Raw genomic sequence first — 26,250 nt, forward strand, 5'->3', positions numbered from 1 at the left:
TTGGCTTGAGTATCGCCTTAAGTCTCTGCATATATTCTTTCCTGATCGTGTCCATCATTTCTTGGTGTTGATATCCTCTCCTATTATTCCCAGGTATTTGTATCTTGTCTCATCAATGTGTTTTGTGCTATTCCCGTCTGGTAGCTTTATCCTTTAGTCCTTGTTACTTTGCCTTTTTGTATGTTGACCAAGGCACATTTTTCTATTCCAAACTCCATCCTGATGTCCCTAGATACAATCCTTACAGTCTGGATTAGGGTATCTATTTCCTTGATGCTCTTACCATACTGCTTGATGTCGTCCATTAACATCAGATGGTTAATTCTGTTGCCTCCTTTCTCGAGTTGGTACCCAGCATCCATCCATCTTCTGCAGTACTTTTGTCATGGGAATCATGGCTACTACAAAGAGTAGTGGGGCAGTGAGTCACCCTCAAAGATCCCTCTCCTGAAGTTAACCTCTGCTAGTCTCATTCCAGAGCTTGTAAGTACTGTATTCCAGCTGTAAATTGTATTTTTTAGGAAACTAATTGTGTTTTCCTCTGCCCCATATATTTTCAGATGTTCTATTAGCCATGTGCACAGTATCATGTTGAAGGCTTTCTTCTGGTCAATCCATGCCATGCTTAGGTTGGCTCTCCTTCTCTTACTACTCTTCATTACCATTTTGTCTATCAGGAGCTGGTCTTTTGTGCCCCTACACTTCCTTCTGCAGCCTTTCTGTTGGTGGGGGATAGTGCTTGTATCTTCTCAGTAGTTGTATAGCCTTTCACTGATGATACCTGTTAGTAACTTCCACATTATTGGTAGGCAGGTGATAGGCCTGTAGTTACTTGCTATATTTTTCTTGCTCCTGTCTCTCTGCACTAAGGATGTTCTCCCTGTGGTCATCCATTTGGGTGCATGGTGGTTTATGATACAATGCTGGAGTTGTTCTGGTATTTGTGGGTGTAGGGCCTTGAAGTTTTTGAGCCAGAACACATGGACTTCATCAGGACCTTTTGCTTTTCAGTTGGGCATTTTCTTTAGTTGGTGTTTGACTGTGTCTGTCGTGATCTCGGTGAATCTTTGTTTTATTCTCCCCATTTCTCCTGTGTTGACTTCCTGGAGCCATGTTGCATATTTATCATGTGATACAGGATTGCTCCATATGTTTTCCCAGAGTCTCTTACTTGGTTTGGCTTCAGGAATTTCCTGGTGGGTGTCTTCCCCTCTTAGTTGGCTATATAGCCTTTGCTGGTTGGTTCCAGAGAATTTGTTCTGTTGGTTTCCCTTATTCTGTTCATGTACCGTTGGATCTTATGTGCTTTGGATTTAAGCCTCTGTTTTATGTCCTCTATTTTGTTGTTTAGTCCCTTCTCTTGTACTTTGTATTTATCATTCAGTTCCTCTCTTGTTTTCTTGCTTCTTAGCCTCTTTCCTGCCATCTCTTTCAGTTTACTCAAGTCAGATCTCATTGCCATGATTTGTTTTTCAAGGCGCCTTTTCCAAGGCAGTTGCTGTTTTGGTTTCTTTTGGGGTGGTTGTGATGGCAGTGTTGGTGTTTGTATCCCCATGAGTTCTACTACCAGTCTTGCTCCTGCATATGCCAGGTTATTTGTTTCTGTGATACTGGTGATTTGTATTAGTCTCATTATTTCGTTAAGTACACTTGATTACTCCCTTGGTCTCTTGTGTTGTAGGCTTTCGAGGAGGGGATCTTTGTTCTACCTGTATCTAGTTTCATCCATTGTCTGATCTTTTTCACCCATTCCGACCTCTCTGTTACATCTCCGGTGTTTCCTCGTGTATCGTTGTTTGGTATCTCATCATTCCTGTCACTTTCTGTGTCATCATCTCTTAGTTTGTCTTTTTGTCCTTCGTTGCTGGGTGTTATTTCTCTTTCCAGTCCCTCTCTTTCTTTTGTGGAGAGCCAGTTCTTTTTTTTTTATGTTCCTTACTTGGTCTGCCAGCCTCTGTTCTGTTTGAGGGGGGTTATTTCTCTCATTCCAGATGTTGACCAGTCTTCTTCTGTATCCTCTTTCTGTTGAGTTGCTTCTGATGTAGCATCTCCATATTTCCTTATTTTCTTCTCTTGTCCATTTCTTCATCTGGTTTGCCTCTGTAGCTCCAGTCTCTGGTTGCTGGTTACTGTCATTATGGTGGTCAGTTGCTGGATGACGACCTTTAAGTACCTGACCATCCTCCCCTGCGATTAGGCTGTATACCTGGCTGCCGGAAGAAGCTCCTCTGTTGCCAGAGGTTCCATTTACGTCATTGTCACTTAATCTTTCATTTCTTTCCATCATTGCTGAGTTTTGCTATTTAACCCATAGCTGGACCCTACCCCATCGGGAATAGGTACTCATTTACAGCTGAGGAGACTGAGAAAATTGTGGTAAAGATCCTTTCCCAAGTAATCAACGCCGAGGAGAGGGGTCACCCATCCAATGACTGACCAGCCCTAATGTTGCATAACCGTCCATCGATGAGCTAAGCCACTCTGCCACAGCGTCCATATCATTGTTATTATTATTATTATTATTATTATTATTATTATTATTATTATTATTATTATTATTATTATTATTATTAAAAGTGCTTTGCACTTGCCTTTGATGTTCACATATTTAGCAGCCCGCTAAATGTGCCATCAAATGAAATCTGGCTCTCTGTAACAATTAAGTTTGACACCTCTGTTCCAGGGCATCAAATTCTGAAACTGGTTTCCCACCTTTATGTTAAATGATTCTCTGATATATCCTTCAACATTTTGAATTTTTTTTTTTTTTTTTTTTTTTTGCATAAGACTGAAGGAAAAAATGCCAAATAAGGTTATTAGATGCTGATTTCAAAATAACATAATACAGAATTTGCGTTTGGTAGGACCCTACATCTGTTCAGTTACCCTTTTAAAAATTATATTAATTTTGAAATGTATGTTGTTTTTCAAATATAACCGATTAAGAAATATATCTATTGTTTTCTTTGGACATAAACAGGACACAGTGTCACCTGAACAAGATGCCCAAGATGTGATGCAAATTTTAGTAACGCTTGTTTGTTAACAAGGCATGATCGTTGAATAATTCAGCCGAGTATCGTATTCATATTGGCACAAAATATATTTGATCTTATTTCATTTTATTCAGCATTATTGTTATTACTGTTTCAGTAGATGAAACCTATTTACATGGAACAAATACACAGGGGCCATTAACTAGAAATTCAAGCTTCCAAATAATGTTGGTTTCCACCTCCCACCGCAGACCTCACGCTGCAGCAGTAACTAATCATGATACCATCTCTGTCCATCTCTCGTGAAATAAGAAAAAAAAAGCAGCACCTGTTGCATGATTGGAAATCTATCGCAGAACGAAATGACTTCAGAAATCGTTTAGGCTCAATCACTTGACTGTCATTATGATAAGCTTTAGTCTTCCATTTTGGCTTATCTGGGAACTTGAACAATCCCAGTGCATTTAGATGAATAAGTTTCCCGGCTTTCGGAAATTAAGTTTGTTCATTGTCGGTGAATGAACAGACTTTAGTCTTTTATTTAGAATTTCTTTGCTCACTTTTATTTTCTTTGCTTGTGTTATGACGTTCATTTTAGAATGAGGTACTTGGCTGACAGGATAACTGTCACCGTGTATTCCTCCTCCCCCTCCCCCTCTCTCTCTCTCTCTCTCTCTCTCTCTCTCTCTCTCTCTCTTGGGAATATAAAACTTTCATCCCTTTTTCAGTTCCAATGCCATTATTGCAACAGGGTACACATTGGTCAACGCAATCGAATGTCCAAGTAGGTCTGTCAGAACAATAGGCAGATAGGAATACCGTATTTATTGCCATTCATGGCGTTCGTAGTAGTTTCACACCCCCAATAATTGAATTCGTTCTTGCAAACGTTGAATAGATAACAAATGTTTCATGCATCACTATCTAGATATATGTATATGCGTGCATATATATATATATATATATATATATATATATATATATATATATATATATAGTATATATTTACTAAAGCTTATATATAAACATATATGTATATATAAAGGGAATATATATATATATATATATATATATATATATATATATATATAAAAATATATATATAAGTATATATATATATATATATATATATATATATATAAGACGAAATATGAGTATATGTATATAGATATATGGAAAAGGAGCTATATTGCTTTGCAGCTATATATATATATATATATATAATATATATATATATATATATGTAATAAAATATGGAGCTATTAGTTTATTTAAGTCTTTTGGTAAGTTTTATGTACAGAGGTTAGTATCTCGCTTTTCCCCACATATTGTATGATAGCGTGAGCCGACATCATAGGTTATACCTTACCCTTACTAAAATCTAAGGACTACTGAAATGAGATACTAGGTACAAAACTAAACCTTTATTGACAAAGAAATAACGAAAATACTTCAGGAAATTACGAAGAATGAAATCGAATGGTTCAACATAACTATGGAAATCTTCTAAAGAAATAAGGACCCAAAATCATAATCACCCAAATATTTAAGAAAATACAGAAATAATTCTTCAGTCATCCAAATCATAAAAATGTTAATTAATACAATCAGTTCATTTCAAAATGTCACCACTCCCTTCCTTGAAGAAGGAACATGAAGGAGGGAGAAATGGAATACCTGTAAAGAACAGCGTTATATTAAAAACCAAATTCACAAAATACAAATGCATAACCACAAGATTTCACTGCAACATGGATAGAGTTTTTCCAGAGTCTGAAAAAAAGATCTAAAGTGTTTATGAGCGGTACTCACTCCACAAAAATCCTCTGGGACAGTCTCCATGTGAGTTTTCACGGTTCACATGCTAAATTATGCCGATACCGGATCACAATGCCCAATCCTTCATTGTTCACTCCCATTTTATTCATTATGCAATGCACATAGGAACACACTCTTCGTGACATCATTCGAGGTCAAAGTACGGCAAGACACGCCTCTGTATCTCGAGGCGTCACGAGGTACTCGTGCTCAATTGTTCTTTTTTAAATCCGGATTTATAAGCGGTTCAGCTTCTTGAATGTTCTAAGTTGAAATCGCACTTTTTATGTCTTGTGTCTTATCACTAAGGAGCTCTGCGACTTCCTGTGGAATGCGAATGGTTCAGCATTTTCCTATATGCTGTGTAGACAAAATGGACCCTCAAATAACTGATCCAACTTTTCAGAGGTCACCTTCGCGAGCAGTTACATATATATATATATATATATATATATATATATATACGTATATATATATATGATAGATATATATATATATATATATATAATATTGTCATATATATATATATATAGATATCATCATTACCACAGGTGTTAAAAGTAAGAGATTGGGTGTAGATCCCGACCAGTTTCGACTTTATTTCCAAGCCATTGACGAAGGACTGATACAGAGTATAAGAAGTCACAAATAGGTATACTATAGGAACAGTACTGACGGACATACACAACCGTTAGAGACTACATATCCACCCACAGGCAGGTGTCGAGGTAGGAGTGGCCTTCAAAACTCATTTGGCTAAAAATCACAATATACTCCCCAGGGACAATACTGATAAACTACCGACCATAGGCGAACACAGATCCAACTGAGAAGGGGCAAAAAGGATTGTATATTCTAATAATGCACTGGAAAGGAATATCATTGAATCTAGCTTTTTAAAAGAAAGTTACAACCATATTATGAATATCAGTCAAGGGATGTATAAACATGATCCTTTAATATCAAAAGAAATTTGTAAATTGTTTAAATTCTAAGGCAAGCAGTAGAGATGTATGAAAATAGGATTATCATATTTGTAAAAAACAGTACAGGGGGCAGTAGTGCTAATGAGTTTCCAAACTCCCGCCTCCTGACACCTGTCAGGTGTGGATCTGGTCGCCTATGGTCGGTATGTTTATCAGTATTGTCCCCTGAAGTGTATTGTGATTTTTAGCCAAATGAGTTTTTGCAGGCCATTCCTACCTCGACACCGTGAAAATTAGATGGATATGTAGTCTCTAACGGTTGTGTATGTTTGTCATCCAAAACTGTTCCTGTAGTATATATATTGGTGACTTCTTATACTCTGTATCAATCAGAATTTGTCAATGGCTTGAAATAAAATGCCAAGTAATGTCAGGACCCACACCCCCATCTCTTATTTTTCACCTGTGGTAATGTGTGATAAATGAATCAAGTACAAATGTGATAATAATCATATATATATATATATATATATATATATATATTCTCTATATATGACTGGTGTGTATCGGTTATGTGTGTGTGTGTGTGTGTGTGTGTGTATGTGTGTGTGTGTGTGTACATATGTGTGTGCAAGTGAAATAAATGATAACCACACCCCCGACTACACATCCTTGCCAGAATTTTGAAGAAAGATTAAAATCAGAAGTGAAAAAATATGAAAAAGTCAATATCTAAAAGTCAATGCCATGTATCTAGCTATATATATATATATATATATATATATATATATATATATGTATATATATATATATATATATATATATATATATATATATATATATATATATATATATATATATTTCCATATATATATATATTATATATATATATATTTATTATATATAATATTTATATATATATATATATACTCTATATATACATATATTTACATATGTGTGTGTGTGTGTTTTTCAGGCAGAATTTTTCTCTTTCACAATTTTTGTTGTAGGCGATCCTTTGTGGCACTGACTTCTTTGATATTGACTTTTTCATATTTTCTCACTTCTGCTTTCAATCTTTCTTCAAAATTCTAGATAAGGACGTGCAGTCGGGGTGTGGTTACCATTTATTTCACTTGCTACGGTCCGTTTCTCCTGTGTCGCAGGCTTTGTCAAGCAAGACTTAAGGCACTTAACATCCTCCATTCTATTTCTAGCTCCAAGAGGACGGCAGTTTGGGATTGAGGGGGATTGCCTGGTTAGGGGTGGTTAATTATCTACATTATATTTACATAATATATTATTATATAGTATAACTGCATTATTGTAATAGTTTGACATTCTACTTCTACCCCTTATTATGCTAATAAAATTACTAATTTCTTCTTCTGTGGTGTTTAGGAGGGGCTTGTTTTGGCGATGACCTTAACCCTGTCTCCTGTCCCTGGGGCGATGAGAGAGTAGGACCCTATCTCCTTCCATCTGGACATTTAGTGTGGGATTGTTCGTTGTTATACACACAGCTTCTATAATTGTCATGCCCCGATATGTCTTGCATGTGTATTTTGTTCTGGTGTTGTTTATCATTTCTTGTAATGATGGTTTCCTGTCGTGCTTGTTTGTGTAGTGTTGAAAGGTGGCTTTCGTGTTTCTGTGCGCAATTAATCTTCGTCTAAGTGTAGTTGATGTCCTGCCGATGTAGCTTTCACTGGAAGGTCTGCATTCTTCCACGGGGCAAATAAATTCATAAACCCCATTGATAGTCATCTCCTTTGGTGTGGGTCCACAGGTACTGTCTTTCTTTACAAGGGATGCCAGTAGGTTGGGTTCAATATACCTGCCTTTTTATGTTGGTGTACAGAGCTCATGGTTTGACTCCCTTCTTAATAATTTAATTGATGATGTTGACATTGTTGTATTCGTTGTTAAAATTGGTCTGGTAATATATTGTTATTTGTTCTCCTATAGTTTCGTAAAAAAAAACTTGCGCATTTCTGATTGTATCACTTTATCTTCAAATCCGCTGTTTGTGAGCTGCTGTTGTATTCTGTCCGGCTCTGTACAGTATGTGTCGCTTTCCATTCCACGTGGTACAGTGGGTGGAGGCCCGACACGTACATGATCTGACTACTGACCATTCATATGCCTCGTGGCACTCACTTCTCTCATTAAGGCAACACCCGAAGTTCGCCGCCTTTATGTATATTTTCTTGTCAGTGTGTTTACTAATGCATCTAAGACTGGTAGAATTTGATCTGCACTGTGTTCTATGGTTAAATTAAGCACGGGTTTTTCTGTAAAGATGTCTTTCTGAGTCTGTGTAACTTCTTAGTTGTTTTGCATAGATTTTAAGCTTTTCATGGTTACTGAATACGGTGTCCTTTAAATTGGCCATGTACGTGTAAATATAGTGTAAATAATTAACCACCCCCTTGTAAATTAAGCATTGTAAATAAAAGTAATAGCAATTCTCCGAATCTTGAACTGCCGTCCTCTTTAAACTATAAACAGAATGGAAGATGTTATTGTGCCTTAGTTCTTGCTTGACAAAGCCTGCAACACAGGAGAAAAGAACCATAACAAGTAGTTATAAACGGAAATCACATAGAATTTTGAAAAAAAGATTGAAAACAGAAATGAAAAATACAGAAAAAGTCAGTATCAAAAAGGTCCAATGCCATAAAGGCGATCAATATATATATATCAATATATATATATATATCATGCATATATATATATATATATATATATATAACCATATATATATATATATATATACATATACATGTATATATATATATATATATATATATATATATATATATATGTATATATATATATGTCTATATATATATATATATATATATATATATATATCCCATATTCTCATATGTGTGTGATATGATGATGACCCTGTGTGTGTGTGTGTGTGTGTGTGTGTGCGTGTGTGTGTGTGTGTGCGTGTGTGTGTGTGTATGTGTATGTGGGGTGTATTCTTACACTCGATTGTGGGGAAAAAAACACCAAAGAATGTAGCTAATCTGACTGTATCACCCTCAAGAGTAAAAATAATCAGAGTAACAGGTGCTGAAGGCCCTACTTTAAAGGGATTCTGGAGATAAACTCTAAGAATAACTAAATTACATGTATTTACAAAACAAAATCAGAAGATAAGGAGGAGTAAGGCAGGCTACTGGGGTCCTGCTGCAGCACATAAAAAGAACAATACACGTTAACTGGGTGCCAGGAATTACACTTCAATGGCACAATTCAAAAGGTTACAATTGGAATTGTCCTTGGTGCAACCAAAAAGCATACCGTTGCTGCAGGGGGTTCCACAACAGCAAGGACTCCTTTCTGCAATAGAGAAAGGCATGTGGTCACTGGATGAATTAACAGTAATAGTGAGGATAAAAGGCTAGCACTGAGGGCGACAGAAATCCTTTTTTCATAAAATACTACTGAATAAATTTACGACATACTGTAAGTTTAATATGACAGGTCAGGTCTATGTAAGAATTGTGCTTTGAAACACAAACGTTTAGGAGAAGTAGAAGATAAATGACTGGACAACCTCAATTCCTTACTGTACCCTAATTCTGAAGAGATGGCTCCTGCATTTGTACCAATAGAGGGACAGGGGGAGGGGGCAGATTAGCACTTGATTTAAGATACTAGGACTCGGGCATTCAGCCACAGAGGGAAGTTAGCTCTGAAGGAGAGAGCAGTCAGGAGATGTGGCTCGTTGGCGGTGCTCTAGTCTCTCCCTGAATTCTGGCGATGAAGGGCTATTTATCAGCTCCAAGGATTACCAGCTTTTTTTTTTTTATTCCAGATGCATTCTGGGTACAACCAACTTTCTCTTTGGGTGAAGGCTGGCTGGTTAAATGCACCTGACTTTCTCTTTCGGCAAAGGCTGGCCAGTCAATTTGTGCCTTTAACCATACAGAAGGAGTGGACACCTTTAATCAGTGCCTTGGGTCATTCCGGCTCCTCTGAGTTTGGGCCAGTATCTGGAATAAGAGGCTTAACACAGTCACAGATCTCAAAAGAGGATTAAAAGCAGCAAGGGAATCAGAAGGAGATTGGAGGGGCAAATTCTCCAAGACCAATGGCCAACATGTTGGCAAATGAACTTAATTAACCCTTAAGGGATGGATTGAGCCTCAGTGTGAAGTAAAACAGGTTTGGGAAGGTGGACGGATTGAGCCTCAGTGTGAAAAAGAATTATGCACCACTGTTTTGGTAATAATGATTCGACACAGAGGTGCCAATACTTCTATATGCTATAAATTCACTAACGGCAACTTTTATACAGACGTGACAGTTAGGCCAGTATCAGTAATGCTTGTGACTTCAAGGGGGAAAGTACTGCATCTCTCTCTCACATGAGTTTTTTTGTAAATTTGCTTGTAAATATACGAAGGGGTTGCTGTTGTACAGTTGTTGTTTGTTTTTGTCTTTTACGATAGTAAGTCGGTTGTACATGTAATTTTACAAAGAAAATTGCAGAGAAATATTAGAAAAAGCATGTAAAAAATAAAAGAAAAAGTTACTGAATCTTCCTTCTCGTAAATTTACGTGAATATTTTTCAACAAATATGCAAAATATTTGTTATTGCTTTTACTTTTTTATCTGTTTTGATATTGTGTGAGCAGTAATAATAATTTTACAAAATACAATAAATTTATTAATTGAAAATATATATATAAATTGGTAAAATTTACGATTGTCTTGTAAATGAGGCCCCACAAGGGGCTGTAAATAGTAATTTTCAACTTCTCGTGGAAGGTAAGGAAAATTTTTTTGAATTTTTTTATTTATACATTGTAAATGAATGTGTCATTCTCTTTCCATTGATGCGATATATATATATATTTTTTACGACCTTAAAGTTTCCCCGGTCTGGGGTGCTGCACATTGATAAATTATGCTGTCCCTTAAGTGTTAACAATATGACTTCTACTTTATTCTTGAAAGGCGTATTGCCTTGAGAGAGTTAATTTTCTTAACAGCTACTCCAGCACCCTTAATTGTGTGGGAATGTCTGCAGGCAAGGCAAATTGACTTTTAAGGATTACTTCTCTCCTAGCCTTTAGTTGCTCTAATGAGCTTAAAGTTAGGATTTCTGCGTTTTGGATAAATACAAGTCTTATCGCACTAATGTCAATGGCTATGTTAGTGCAGAATCAATTTGCTGCTGGGAGTAAGCCATGTTAGTACTTAAGGATTAAAATAAAGCAGCATTTACAATAAATCACAATGAAAAATGTATCACTTGAATTTATAATTTATGTCATAATTTACTATTATAGGTGTAAGATAAATTCATAGAATTATTATTAGAATTAAGACTTATAAGTTAATCATGTTCTTAAATATAAGATTATCTTGGTTATTTGAATTCAAGTGGTTAATTGCCTTGATGAGACGATGTAAAGGCAGCACTCGTGATCTTGGGTTAGGTGATGCCAGGGTACTTAGGTATGGTGGTGGACTGTGCTAGGTGTGGCACTAGTGTCGTAAGGGCCTAGTGGTTATGTTACATACAATGTAAATTTGCCATGTAATTAACTGCACGGACAGAAAGTCAAAGACTCATAGGGCCAGGAGATCTGGCAGTTGGCACTCTGCAATGGGCAGAGTGTGATTCAACGCAAAAGTGTCATGCCAGGTAAACTTTGAGTTGTTACGAGGTGTTAAATGAGTTTATAAATGATTAAGCTACAAGAAGAAAATTAAGTTAAACATTGACAGAGAGTGTGAGTAAGGGAGTAACTGAGCACCTACTCTGGTTGGGTACCAAGATACTGAATTAAAGTGGGGCATTGTGCCATATGGGCATGAGTGCAAGGAGAGCTCAGGGGTTCCAGTAAGACCAGGTAAATGGTTCAAACTACATGACACGAATGAGTAAATGGGGCCGTTATGTGTCCTCAGGTTGCCAGGCTGGGAACCACAAGACTTCAAAGACTTAGGCTAACTTACTGACTAAGGATATGAGGAATATATACATGGCACTGAGTTTAGGTACCAGTGCTGAGAGAGCAACTTTGCTTGGTTAGTGTTCATGTTTTAAGTGCCTGATTTTCCTGCATCAAGGCTTAGCCCCTGATGCAGGTAGCCTTCCAGTTACTTCTCTGGGAAGTGCTGGGTTTGTAGTTGCTGAGTTAGTGGAGGACATAGAGTCCTGTACTGGGCAAAGGGCAGAGCCTTCAGCAATGAGAAGTTTCTCAACGTCCATGGTGGATTGAGACTGGCACTGCTCAGGGCACCAAGTGGCACTGACAGGAATTCTTTGTCAGGAGTGCCTGATGAAGCATGGGAAGGTTCAGGGCTCCAGGACAGCCTATAGGAGGGCTGTAAACAGGGTTCCTGTCCCAGAAGGAGGTCATGGCCTCCAGGAAGGTGTTCAATTACTGCAAGTGTGCACATTTTAGTTCTGTGGGCATGGTGACTCATAAGCAAACATTTGGGAGTGCCATCATGATGTAATTTATAATCTTGATGGTAATATGGTCATGATTATCAATTTCAGCCCCATGAGGACCTTGTCTTACCAAATCAGGTGGGAATCTCTTGGAGTAGCCACGGTGCAATGGCGGGCAACTGCAAGGAAGTTTTTACTAGTTGGCACTATCGTGTCGCTGATTGCAAGAGGAAAGGGTTCCTCCTTGTTCAGGAAGGTGAGGCCAAGATGGAGCCTCAGGTTGCGAGTCTGTGGAGCCACATAGGCAGGAAGTAGGAAAGGAGGGCCATGACAGATCCTCACTTGGTGAGGTTGAGGAGCTGCCAAGGCATGAAGTAGGAGAGGAGATGAGAAAGCTGACAGGCTCTGTAGCTGAGCCACTGTCAGGGACATGGATCACATCCATAAGTTCTGAGATGGATGCAGTACCATCTCGCACTGGTGGAGAGCTTTCTGTGCTGGAGGCTGAGAGTGTGGAGGTTAATGATTGCTCCTCACATTCAACCATGGAAATGAGTCCGGGGTTTACTTGGGTCTCTGCCTTTTCTGATGTAAAGGAGGAAGAAGTTGAGTGGGTGAGAGGTTTACATTTGGCAAGAGGTTCCTCTGGCCCTGGCACTGAAGCAGGCTCAGGCGTAATGATTGAAGGAGTGACATCAGCTCCCCGGGGGTCAATAGTAACAGACGTCAACTCACGGGTAGGTTCAAGTAGCAGAATATAAATCTGGGAAGGGCTCAATGACTGGATGGGACGGAGCACTGCACAGGTCAGGAGGAGGCATTGACTCGAGGGAAGGCACCAGCTCGTCTGCTGGAGGGGATTCATTATGCGGGAAGTAGTCCATCAGTAGGTCACGGCCTAGTATGAGGTGTTGCCATCTGGAAAGGCTTTCCACCACTCCTAAGCAGCACTGCTTTATTGTTTCATGGCCAGTGCATCTGTGATTTATTCTCACCCTCAGGAGGACAGTGGGAATCATTCAGGTGACACCATCCACCCACTCAAAAGTCATTCCTTCATCCTCACTGATTTGGGCATCCTCGGGTAGCATATACAGTGCAACAATAGAGCCTTTGGCCTTTATATCAGCCAGGTGGTATAAAGGCCACTCGACCCAGGTTGGCTCGTCAAGGAGACCAACATGGTAAGCTCTTTTATTTAGTTGGTAATGCGGTGAGTCCTGTAAACACTTGTGTCCAGATTTTTCCAGAGATACAGTGGACGTAGTGGGACACTGTGTGGAATTCTTGGAGGGCCGGCACGTGCTACACAAGGCACAGAACTTTTGCTTCCCCTTCTTAAAGAGAGACCAGCCCTTAGGCTGTGGTTCTGAAGCAAGTGTATGCTCTGGCTGAGGGGGAAACAAACCCATTACTTTCGTGTTACCATACACGGCGTAGCTACTTGAACATAAGTGGGTACCGAGAACTCCAACGATTACCTAATATTTACACTCGATTCTACAGAACAAATCTGCACCCTCAGTGCCAAAAATTTAGTCATTGAACTCATCCCCCCCCCCCACCAGCATACTATTGTTGCAGTGTTTCATTTATGTTTTCCAGAACCATATAATCTTAACTCCATTTCTCAGAATCCATAACCTCTGCACTTTAGGCAGGAACCTATGTGTGCATGTTATTCAGTGTTCTCCAGAACAAACAAATAGTTCTTCAGAGCACATTTCTGTTATCAGAACAAACCAGAACTGTTCTCTTGAACAAATCCTAAGAAAGTTTGTGCTTTAGCTGGTTTTGTCCGTGTGCAAGCAACAAACTTCTTTGGAGCAAAAAGCCAATAGTTCTATGGAACCTCGCTTCTGCACTCAGCAAACGAGTGATTGTCGTGTGTATGTAACTTATTGCTCACTTCAAAAGTTTTGATTATTCCACCTAACTTCATCCGTGATATCACCACACATTGAGTGCTGCTTGAAGTCTGCCTCATTGCGACTTTAGCCATGTTATCACCCATCCGCACCTTGCGTGCAACTCACCAGTATGTACATATTGCATCACTGGCCCAGTGCCATCCATCTCCACCTTGTGAAGACAATCCATATACTGGTTCTCTGGAATAACCTCACACTTAGTGCCAGTGCCATCTTGCAAAGGGTCACCCCATTACTGTGTAGACTACCACAGGTACTAGTGCCGCCCATTATTTACCCACTGCATAATCCCACTGTGACAAACCAGAGTGCCATTTCCATACTGTGCCCTTTTTGGCATGGCCACTCATTACTTATTCATCTGTGCCTATACTGCACAGCCCAGAGGCAATGCCTTCCCATGCAGTACCACTTTGGCACTGCTAATCCATCCACACCAAATCATCCAGGATAGTTGAAATATTCAACCCATTAGCAACTCAGCAAAATGGCCACCTACGAAGAGGCAGTCGCTATCTATGAGCAGATTAGACAGAAAGTAGGTGATACTGGAGGTCAGTTATAAGCTTTTGTAAAAGAGTGTATGAATGGCTGGCTTCGAAGACGCCCTTGGCACTCATCTGATACAGATACAGTCCTCACCCTCATCAGGTCCCCCTTCTCGAGAAAACCCACAGCAAAATCTCCCTCACACTGAAAGACCAGATACCAGCTCAGGTAGTCATCAACCCCACGAGAACGATAACCTACTGAAGTGTCGACAGATATAGGACAAAACTCCCAACTGTCCGATTAAGGGTTATCACACCCAAATAAAGTAAGATCAGTACTTTTGGGGTAGTTGATTTCCTTCCTGGAGACTATGATCTCCTCCTAGGACAGAGTCTCCTGACTCGGCTCTTTCTTGAGCCCAAAAAACCTGATTCTTCTAATTCTCCATCAGACATTTTGGTTCAGTCCAGCCCTGATGTCGAGCCTCAGCCAGAGCCTACACTTGCTTCAGAGCCACAGCCTAATGGCTGGTTTCCCTTTAAGAGGTGGAAGGAAAAGTTTTGTGCATTGTGTAGCATGTGCGGGCACTCCAAGAATTCCACCCAGTGTCCCACTAGGTCCACTGCATCTCTGGACACGAGTGTTTACAGGACTCTCTGCAGTACCAACTAAATAAAAGAGCTTACCATGTTGGTCTCCTTGACGAGCCAACCTGGGTTGAGGGGCATTTATATCCCCTGGCTGATATAGAGGCCAAAGGCTCTATTGTTGCACTGTATATGCTACCTGAGGATGCCCAAATCAGTGAGGATGAAGGAATGACTTTTGAGTGGGTGGATGGTGTCACCTGAATGATTCCCACTGTACTCCTGAGGGTGAGAATGAATCACAGATGCACTGGTGCCTTCTCTCGAGTAAATGCCTCCTCCTGACCTGTGTGGTGCTCCGTCCCATCCAGTCATCGAGCCCTTCCAGATTTATATTCTGACCACTTGAATCTTTACCGTGAGTTGACATCTGTTACTATTGACCCCGGGGTCACCGATGTCACTCCTTCAATCATTTTGCTTGAGCCTGCTTCAGTGCCAGGGCCAGAGGAACCTCTTGCCAAATGTAAACCTCTCACCCATTCAACTTCTTCCTCCTTTACATCAGAAAAGGCGACCCAAGTAAACCCCTGACTCCCATTCCTATGGTTGACTGTGAGCAATCATTAACCTCCACACTCTTAGCCTCCAGCACAGAAAGCTCTCCACCAGTGCAAAGATGGCACTGCATCCATCTCAGAACTTATGGATGTGATCCATGTCCCTGACAGTGGCTCCGCTACAGAGCCTGTCATCTTTCTTATCTCCTCTCCTACCTCATGCCTTGGCAGCTCCCCAGCCTCACCAAGTGAGGATCCATCATGGCCCTCCTTTCCTACTTCCTGCCTTGGTGGCTCCACAGACTCGCAACCTGAGGCTCCATCTTGGCCTCACCTTCCTGAACAAGGAGGAACCCTTTCCTCTTGCAATCAATGACACGATAGTGCCAACCAGTGACAAACTCTTGCAGTTGCCCACCATTGCCATGGCCACTCCAAGAGATTCCCACCTGATTTGGTAAGACAATGTCCCTCATGGGGCTGAAATTGATAAACATGGCCATATTACCATCAAGAATATAAATTACATCATGATGTAATTTGTTTAGGGGTCACCATGCCCACAGAACTAAAATGTGCACATTGCAGTAATTGAACACCTTCCTGGAGGCCATGACCTCCTCCTGGGACAGGAACCCTGTTTACAGCCCTCCTATAGGCTGTCCAGGAGCCCTGAACCTTCCCATGCTTCATCAGGCATTACTGACAAAAATTTCCTGCCAGTGCCACTTGGTGCCCTGAGCAGTGCCAGTCTCAATCCACCATGGACGTTGAGAAACTTCTCATTGCTGAAGGCTCTGCCCTTTGCCCAGTACAGGACTCTATGCCCTGTGTCAGGTCTTGAATTGTCAAAACACAATTTACAGTTTCTGGTTTATTTATGTTCGGGCCGATGACCAAACGGCGATGATATTAACAACAAATACAGAACATGGAAAAATATCTCCAGGAGCTCCAATGGGTGAGGAGTGTATCCTTAGGGTAGATGTGGATGAACTCCAGACTTCTGAATTCGAAGGAAAAACAAAAACTCGGTTCTGGAACTTCCAGACGACAGCAACATCGCTGCTTGGTCACCGGTCTTCTAACTACCGTGATTTTGGGAAACTGGCAATTCCCTCTTTTTGACTCTGACAATACTCCCTCCTAGGAAAGTTGTTCCTTGTTCATCTGAAATTATACAAATATTTAAGTAACTGAAATCACGGCATCACAATAAATATACACAAATTCTTACTCTCTAACAATTACAGACAGATCTTCCTGAGCCTAAGCCTTGATGCTGGAAAATCAAGCATTTAAAACAGTCTCTTGACTTTGCTGTCCTCATATCCTTAGCCAGTAAGTTAGCCTAAGTCTTTGTGGTTCCCAGCCTGGCAAATTAACATTCATGTATGTAGTTTGAACCATTTACCTGGTCTTACTGGAACCCCTGAGCTCTCCTTGCACTCATGGCCCAATGCCCCACTTTAATTCAGTATCTTGGCACCCAACCAGAGTAGGTGCTCAGTGCCACACCTAGTCAATGTTTAACAGTTTTCTTCTTGTACTTAATCATTTATAAACTCATTTTACCCTTGTAACAACTCAAAGTTTACCTGGCTCTGCATGCCAACACCCTTAACTTTCTGTCCATGCAGTTAATTGATCACGAGTGGCCCATGACACTTTACATCACAGTCCACCACCATACCTAAGTCTCATCAAGGCAATTAACCCTCATAAATTCAAATAACCAAGATAATCTTATATTTAAGAGCATGGCTAACTTATAAGTCTTAATTCTAATAATAATTTTATGATTTTATCTTACACCTATAATAGTAAATCATGACATAAATTATAAATTCAAGTGATACATTTTTCATTGTGATTTATTGTAAATGCTGCTTCAATTTAATCGTTAAGTACTAACATGACTTACTCCCAGCAGCAAATTGATTCTGCACTAACATAACTATTGACATTAGTGCGATAAGACTTGTATTTATCCAAAACACAGAAATCCTGACTTTAAGTTCGTTAGAGCGACCAAGGGCTAGCAGAGGAGAAGTAATCCTTAAAAGTCAACTTGCCTTGCCTGCAGACATTCCCACACAATTAAGGGTGTTGGAGTAGCTGTTAAGAGAGTTAACTCTCTCAAGGCAACACACCTTTCAAGAATAAAGTAGAAGTCATATTGTTAATTAAGTTTATTTGCCAGCACGCTGGCCATTGGTCTTGGAGAATTTGCCCCTCCAATCTCCTTCTGATTCCCTTGCTGCTCTTAATCCTCTTTTGAGATCTGTGACTGTGTTAAGTCTCTTAAGATTAGAGAACAGGTAAAGCAAGAGGTTAATCAGTGGGAGAAGGAAGCCATTGTTAGGCTCAATAACTTTCCTTTTAAGATGGATGGTTCAGTCTGAGTTTGTGTGGACTTTAGGAGGTTGAACGAGAAAACCATTCCTGATCGCTACCCTGTGGCGTGTTTGCCAGATTTATTTGTTGAGATTGGGGGCAAGAATATTTATTCTTCAACTGATCTGATGCAAGGGTGCTTGCAAGTACCGCTTAATGAGGAGAGTCAGGGGTATGCGGCTTTCTCTTTGCCGAAGGGGTATTATGAGTTCTCGCGGATGCCATTTGGTTTATCAGGTGGTCCTATGACATTTACTAGGCTAATGAATACAGTTTTGCATGGCTTGTTAGGGAAATGTATATCCCTCTACATGGACAGTATATTAGTTGCCATGGATTTAGTAGAGGAACATTTAGAAGTTCTTAGAGAGGTTTTTAGGAGGCTTAGGTTAGCGGGTTTGAAGATAAAGTTAGCTAAGTGTAATTTTCTTAAGAGGCAGATAGTACTTTTGGGTCATGTCATTTCTATGGAGGGTGTTAAAGTGAATGATGATAAAGTTAGGGTAATTGTGGATTTTGCTACTCCCAAGAATAAGCAACAGATTCAGTCATTGTTAGGTATGGCTGGATTTTCCATAGGTTTGTGAAGGATTTTTCTATTCTAGTGTCTCCCTTGACAGATGTCCTGAGGGATTATGTGCAGTTTGTATGGGGAGAGGTACAGCAATTAGTTTTTCAGAAAATTAAGGATGCCCTAGTGAGTCCCCCAGTGTTGAAGTTTACTGATTTTGAGCGTCCATTCATGTTGGAAACAGATGCGAGTTATGACGGTATAGGGGTATTTCTTATGTAGAAGTTTGATGGAAGACTACTCCATCCGATTGCATTTTACAGTTGGAAGTTTAAGACATGGGGTAGTAATGAACTGTTATGGTCGGTAGTGGACAAAGAGGCCTTGGCCGTACTGTCTGATTTAGTTCATTTCAAGATGTTATTAATGGGCAATCAAGTAGAGGTTCTTATGGATCATAAGCCATTGTTGGAGCTTTTCAATAAGCCGGATCTTTCCCCTAAAAAGCTAGGTGGTTTCTGACAATCAGGGGTTTTGATGCCAAGATTAGGTATATAGAGGGTAGACATAATGTTGCAGTGGACACCCTCAGTTAAAGTTTTTCTGATGCAAATGGTACTCATGTATGTTATGTATCCGAAGATTGTGAAGATGGGATATTAGTTTAGTAGAAGCTAAACAGGATGAGGATGAGATCTTGGCAGATTCAAAAGCATTTCTTACAGGAGAATTAGTTAGAAAGGGTTATAAGTTGCCTTTTGCAGGGCTCGAATTAGAGGGTAATTTGTTAGTTAGGAAGATTAGATACAGACTGAGAAATAGTGAGGATAAGGGTGATGTGACACAAATACATGTTCCTAGGAATTTAGTCCCTACAGTTCTGGATATTGTTCACTGTAGGTCTGGCAGTTTGCATTTGGGTATTGAGAAGACGTATCAGAATACACGGGGACAATATTTTTGGAAGAATATGCTCACGTCAATGGAAGACTTTGTGAGAGGCTGCTCAGTCTGTAATGCGTGTAAGCCATCGAGAGTTATTGCTTGTAAACTGGGGACGTTTTCTATTCCCAGCAGGCTGTGGTCTAAGGTCCATATGGACCTGCTATCCAATTTCTGTGAATCTAGTTATGGCCATAATCACCTGTTGGTGGTTGTTGACGAATCAACTGGTTCATAAAGATTTTTCAGTTGAAGCATAAAACGGTGGAGAGGGTGGCAGTCACATTCTTTAATGGATATATTTGTCGTTATGGGGTTCCTGAGGTGCTGATTACAGATAATGGGAGAGAATTTGCGAACAAGACGTTAAAGTGCCTTGCGAATGTAATGGGCATTCAGAAAGTCACTATTATTCCCTATAGACCAGAGGCTAATGGGCTTTGTGAACAGGCAAATAGGAAGGTTATTGAAGCTCTCAGAATGACTGTAGAGGGGAATGCTGTAAACTGGGATCGATATATACACAAGTGCAGCATAGCATTAATGCCATGGTTAGTGATACCATTGGAATGTCTCCCAATGAAGCTCTGTTTGGTTACCCAGCGCAGGGTGTTTTCGATTTGTTACCTATTCCATCGGGGGATGGGACTTTAAGGGCGCTTGTGTCCATGGAAATGAAACTGGCGGCCAAAGTGACTATTTGTTTTTTGTTTTTTTTCACCGATCACAGACAGACTTACCAATTGGGAGTTGTTTTTATGGGAAGTGGGAGTTAGTTCCTACATATTATGATTTCTTGCAACAGTTTTATTTTGCTTTGGGATATAGCATAACTGGGATTAATTACCTAACATGCATGCTTTTTCATTTACATACATGATTTTTCATTTACCTGTCCTTTGTTAGATTTGCATAATAAATGTCTATTTTTGTACCTGGTGTTTGATTACCATGCATTTTAGAATCAGGAACTGGGTCTGTGAGAGAGAGAGAGAATGAATTTCTTGGCAGCAACTATCATTTCCAGCCGATCCTAGGTAAGTACCATTTGTCAGAATATGGCAGGGGCATAACATGTAGACATTATTCATTTCTCTGTTAGACCCTTTAAAGCTATTTACAGGCCATTATAAGTCCAATTCATACAATAAAAATTTTAAACAATATTTCCATGTGATACAGACAATTTGCCTAAGGCTTAGGCCAATGATGTCTTTTTATGACATGTGTTACTAAAATGAAAGCAAACTTCAGTGTCCAATTCATTAAAAAGAATGAACCAACCCCTTAGTTCTAATTTGAACTCATTCAATAATATTTTATGAGAACAGACGTCTTTTTTTATAAGAAATATTTAGTTTGTACTTTGTTATGCCTTTTAATGCTTTCCTCTTATTAAGTGACTTGCTGCAACAGTTAGCCTTCCACCCCCTCATCATATTAAAAAAAATAGAAAAACACTTTCCTATATGGCTAAATTCAACTCGTGATATATATTCTTTATATTGGTTTTAGGGACTTTTTAACATGACATAATAAATTACAACTCATTATCTTTACAATGACATCAAATTCCTAAACTCAGAATTAAGTATAAAGTTACATGAATCATTAGAAAAAAAATTACCACTATGCATGTCCGTACTGCATCTATAAACTTGGTTAATTCATACCTTTGATAATAACATAATCATGAATCAAACAAAATCTTTCCCTTCTTGGAGGAATGTTAGGCAACTGGTTATCTATTGTTCTGAATAAATGTCCATTGGTAAAAGATAGAAATGAATATCTATCATTCTAATATATAACCATAAACAATAATTTTATTTTCCTAAATGACGGGAATACTATTCCTTACAGTGTTTGATTACATCAGCAAACGATACGAACTGACATGTTGTGTAAGCTGTAAGCACTCTGATGTTCCTCGAAGTCCAGTAGTTCCCATTTCTTAATTTAATCCCTATTTGCATCATATACATTTACCCTTCATAAACGTAGATTCTGCAAGTGCCTTTCAGAAAAGACTTCCCAGTGTAATGATCTACATTTTGTAAAGTTTTGATCTAGAATTTTCAGACATTATCTTCCAGGTAATCAGTACCAAGCAGCGTGAAGTGAAGTGTTTTGCCAATTTGCACGATAATTAATTCCAACTGTCAACTGCTGGAGTGTCCAAGCGTGATATATCGATTATTCCAGGCCTTATTTACACTGACTATATAATGAAATATGCCACTGTAACTTCATGGAGCAGTCGCTATGGCGAATTCTGAAGGTAAAAGCGAACAAGAAACTAACGAACTAATGGGGGACATTCGCATTTGTAGGGCTACCAGAAGTCTGAGAGTCTGCAGTAGGAGGAGTTTAATGATGTCACCAACAGAAAAGCTGGAGCTTTCCACCCATGCTACTGGTGACTCCCATAACGTTATTGAAGAAAAGGTGGACAACTTGCACCCAGTTCGAAAGTTGTCCAATCCTAAAACATTAAATATTAGAAATCATATAAAGCTATGCAAAAGTAAAATAAACTATAATGATTTTAAGATTTTACTAACCAGCCAACACGAACATCACCTCCCTATTCTTGAATTGTTAGCGATCAAGAAGCTTGTTTACTCTTTGAACAATTATTCCTCGTCCACACCCCTGTATATAGCCTAAACCACACCCTACCTTATGTTTACTGTTTTTTCCATTCAGCATCTGAACTTAGAGGAATAAGGTCTGTTAATTGAAATATTCTAATTCTTTCTCTTTTTTAATAATTTTATTTTAGGTTTGCCTTTTGCATTGATGTTTTACTCTATCATAGTTTATTTGTACATATATTCTAACTTTCCCTGCTGTATTTGTATATTTAACTTTATATTTTTAGCCTTGAGGATGAGACAAGGATCTCGAAACGTAGGCCGTGATGAATAAAAGAAAACCATGCACCATGCTGTCTCTTTAGTGCCTTTTTGTGTACTTTGCTGAGGAATAGCCTCGCTCTCACACCAGTTTGTTCCACCTGCTGCTATGTTGATCCTTAAAATTTAACGTCCCACCTGGTCCTGCAGCTTACTCTAGACTTCATCTGCCTCACGAAACATTTCCCTAACTTTATACCATGATTTCCTGGATGTTCGCCTTGCTCTTCCTCTTCCGCCTCAGGTTCAGTGGCATTTTGCATTTCCGTGACCTGATCCAATGCAGATATGACCGCCCTCTACTACTGACTTGTCATAAATTGGAGATTACTCTGAAGAAGTGGTGGAAAGCAAAACTCTACCTCGAATTCTTGCAATATTTGCCAGCTCAGTCAAGTCACACCCAACTTTGTTAAATTTAAACTGTATAGACGTTCGTTATATAATACTAAATTCTATCATGATTCCACTTCTGCATTATTATCTATTGAAATCTGTACAAAAGAAAAGCTTATTGGTAAACATGTCAAACCTATACAGCTTTTGTATAATGATATCCATAACCGACTCACACTTATTGATTTAATAATTTTTAACTGGTTGTTATCTAAAGATTTAAATGGCTATATTGAAAAGGTACAAAACACCCATAACAACAAACTTGAGAAACTGGGTGTCTTCAAACCCAATTGTTCTGGTAAAGGGACCAAGGTGGTTTTCAACTTCTCTTACTATAACTTACCAAGAAAGAAGAATTTCTTTTATCTTTTGGGCTGGATTTCTGCTTACCCAACTACAAACCCTCATACTGTGAGTACTATTTGCCCTTCGAAGTACATTTTACCAAACTGAAGCACTTGCCTTTAAATACTAACCTATCAAAATTCCAAACTGAACTTTCCTCTTTCGCACATACTAATTACCACAAACAGAAAACTAGATGGGCCCCTTTCTTTAATAAAGATGATCTAAATACCCTTCAGAAAAAAAAAAAAAAAATGGCTTAATAATTTCCAAACCAGATAAAGGTAATGGTACAGTTATTTTAAATAAAGTTTATTATATCCAAAAAATGCAAAAGATACTCGATGGTGATTCTAAATTTCAGAAAATTGGTAACAAAGATTTTAAACTTATTTTTAAGAAAGAGGACAAAATTAACAGTTTTTTGAGATCTTTAAAAAATAAACAGGTTATTACTCAAACTACTTATGATGAGCTTTTCGTCACTGTATCATCTTATAGTATCATGTATGGCCTCCCCAAAATACATAAAGAGAACGTACTTATGAGGCCAATCCTTCCTTCATATACTACACCCAATTACAAAATCGCAAAATACATAGTCCCCCTCTTGGAAAACTCTTTCAAAAATGAATTTACTGTTAACTTGGAAAACTCTTTCAAAAATGAATATTTTAACAAGATTCCTTAGATTTGGTCAAAAATAAGTTTTGATATAGAGTCACTATTCAGTTTTGATCAGTAGAGCCAGTTTATTTTTTTTTTTTTCTTTTAGATCACTATTCACTATTATGTACATTATATTTCTGGAACTATTTTTAATGATCAACAATGTGTACCACGGTTTTAACACCGCTTAGATTTTAAATATTCGGACATATTGCTCAATTTTTTATCATCTGAACGATGCGACATTTGGTTTAATGATGAAGCTGTCTCTCTGTTTTTAAGGTGTATGGGTAATCCATTATGGATGCATTTTTGCTGATATTTTTATGCACTTTTCAGAGAGCTGCTGGACAGCTGTCCCTCTGTTTTTTAAGCCTTTATTTCATCGCCGTTATGTTGACGACACTTTTGTCCTTTTCAGAGACCGTCATCACTGTGACCAGTAACTACAGTATAGTTAATTCACTACATAATAACATTAAATTTACTTATGAATTAGAAAATAATAACCAATTATACTTTTTAGACACCATCATCATCCGTGATGACAATAGATTTCATTCTGGCGAGTTCCGCAAGACAACCTTTACTGGTTTTGGACAGAATTTTTACAGTTCGTGTTTTTATAATTTTAAATTGAATTCCCTTCCACTCTCCTCCACAGGGCCATAACACTTACATCGGATTGGCATCTTTTTCACAAGGAAACAGAATTTCTCTATGATTATTTTAAATCCAACCGCTATCCATCCAATTTATTTTTAAAATATGTTAAGAAAACATTGGACAAGTCCTTTCACCCTCCTGCTACCACACACTTGGCACATAAATTAACATACTATATAAGTTTTCCATTCACGCATGACACCTCTTTCCTACCTAATCAAAAATGGATTTTAACGAATTATTTTCCTGCAGTTGACGTTAAGCTCATATGTAAGAACCCAGGAACTATTTGGTGGTAAGTTTCGTCACAAAGAAAAACTGTCCCCTTTAATGCTGTCCGGTGTTGTTTACTTGTTTACTTGTTGTCAATGCCATTGTCAGACATACGTGGGAAACACACGCCGACTGCTTAAAGTCAGATGTGACGCACATATTGGCGTTAGCTTTCGAACTGGGTGCAAGATGTCCAATCCTGAAACATCGAATATTAGAAATCGTATAAAACTATGCAAAAGTAAAATAAACTATAATGATTTTAAGATTTTACTAACCAGCCAACACGAACATCACCTCCCTATTCTTGAATTGTTAGCGATCAAGAAGCTTGTTTACTCTTTGAACAATTATTCTTCGTCCACGCCCCTGTATATAGCCTAAACCACACCCCACCTTATGTTTACTGTTTTTTCCATTCAGCATCTGAACTTTGAGGAATAAGATCTGTTAATTGAAATATTCTAGTTCTTTCTCTTTTTTAATAATTTTATTTTAGGTTTGCCTTTTGCATTGATGTTTTACTTTATCATAATTTATTTGTACATATATTCTAACTTATCCTGCTGTATTTGTATATTTTACTTTGTATTTTTAGCCTTGAGGATGAGACAAGGATCTCGAAACGTAGGCCGTGATGAATATAAGAAAACCATGAACATGCTGTCTGCTTTAGTGCTTTCTTGCATACTTTGCTGAGGAATAACCCCGCCCTCACACCAATGTACAATGTATATATATATATATATATATATATATATATATATATATATATATATATATATATATATATATATATATATATATATATATATATATATATATATATATATATATATATATATATATATATATATATATATATAATATATATATATATATATATATATATATATATATATATATATATATATATATATATATATATATATATATATATATATATATATATATATATATATATATATATATATATATATATATATATATATATATATATATATATATATATATATATATATATATATATACATATACACAGGTATATATTTGTAAAAAAAAGATACATGATTTATTTATAGTTTATTTTATTTCCCACAGTTTTCAGTGATTGCTTTCGTCATTTCCTTCTCAAAAGGCAACATCTTTTCCGTAACGCAGAAGAATCATTTCAGATCCTTATTTAGTGTACTTAGTGAGACATTTTCTCTGCGTCTTTTCCTTTTTGTCGATAAATGAAAAAGGACTTCCTTTTACTTTACCAGTTGAAATGAAACTTCAACTACTGACCAGATCCAGCAGAAAATGAGAATTGATTTGAAACAAATATATTTATAGACGTGTTAAAACTGCTCCTTCTACTCTGTAACAAATGAAAAACCTTTGGCT

The sequence above is a fragment of the Macrobrachium rosenbergii genome, chromosome 23, assembly GCF_040412425.1.
Source record: "Macrobrachium rosenbergii isolate ZJJX-2024 chromosome 23, ASM4041242v1, whole genome shotgun sequence".
NCBI lineage: Eukaryota > Metazoa > Arthropoda > Malacostraca > Decapoda > Palaemonidae > Macrobrachium > Macrobrachium rosenbergii.